The sequence below is a fragment of the Gavialis gangeticus genome, unplaced genomic scaffold (assembly GCF_001723915.1).
Source record: "Gavialis gangeticus isolate Ggan-Ray unplaced genomic scaffold, GavGan_comp1, whole genome shotgun sequence".
NCBI classification, from domain to species: Eukaryota; Metazoa; Chordata; order Crocodylia; family Gavialidae; genus Gavialis; species Gavialis gangeticus.
In genome coordinates, this window is record NW_017729032.1 from 207749080 (window position 1) to 207750029 (window position 950).

The 950-nt window shown below is 38.3% G+C and overlaps 1 protein-coding gene across 2 annotated transcripts in view; it reads right to left on the reverse strand.

Annotated features, from left to right (window-relative positions):
• The window catches only part of PDE9A (phosphodiesterase 9A), a 137918-nt gene that overhangs the window by 50614 nt on the left and 86354 nt on the right, over positions 1–950 (reverse strand). The window lies entirely within an intron of this gene.

Sequence of the window (950 nt, forward strand, 5' to 3'; positions counted from 1 at the left end):
TTCTATGCTGAAAATATGAATGAAATTATTTCAGCCATTGAATGTCTGCCAGTTAGTTCAAGGGAGAAAATGTCAAAGGTGATTTCTTCTTTTCTAGAGGGCAGTAATTTTTGTGTTTTCATATGTGGCTTATGTTTAGTACACAGGTTTGCAAGACATCTGTGAATTAGCCATATTGATTTTTTAATTATCAGCAGTATTGCAATTCCCAAATATGTTTCAGGTGAACTGCCAACTGCTAATATGACTGAGATCTTATCATCTCAGCTGGGGATCCAAAGTCTTACACATTCCACATATACAGCAAACAAAAACTAAACTCCTCCTGAAACCAAGCAATTAAAAGTTTTCAGGTCTGGGCAGAAAGGAGCATGAGTCTACAACTAACATTAGTTAATGCAACCCTCACCCACAGTTGTTTATCTCAGATATCAAGCATTATAGCAATGGGTAAAAGGTAAAGGTATAGATGCTGTGTACATATCCCGGAACCAAGCAAAATAGATTCATTTGAGAACTTGCAGGCTTAGAGAAAGTGTGCAACTGGTGCTTGAAACACACAAAAATAGCCAGACGGTAATATATAGTGGCCATCTTAGAACCTTACCAGTGAACTACTTCTTTGTTGCGTCTCCAGTCCAACCTTTCTAAATGGTCTACTCCCAATATTGGATCCAGTATCTCAAAAACTCATTGCCTGAATAGTCCATTGCATAATGAAGCTCTATGAACTAATTTCAAAGATACACGTATGTATCATAGTTATGTGCGACTTGTGTCACATGAACTTTGAAAAAAATGAACCAAACCTGACTTGGGCGGAAAATTCTTATACATACTTGCAAACAACAAAACTAGGATATGTGCAGATGAATCAGGGTTTGCCAAGATGTAAATTGGACAAAGAGAAAATATGGTTCCAGGCTCGGGGGGGGGGGGGGGGGTCAGTT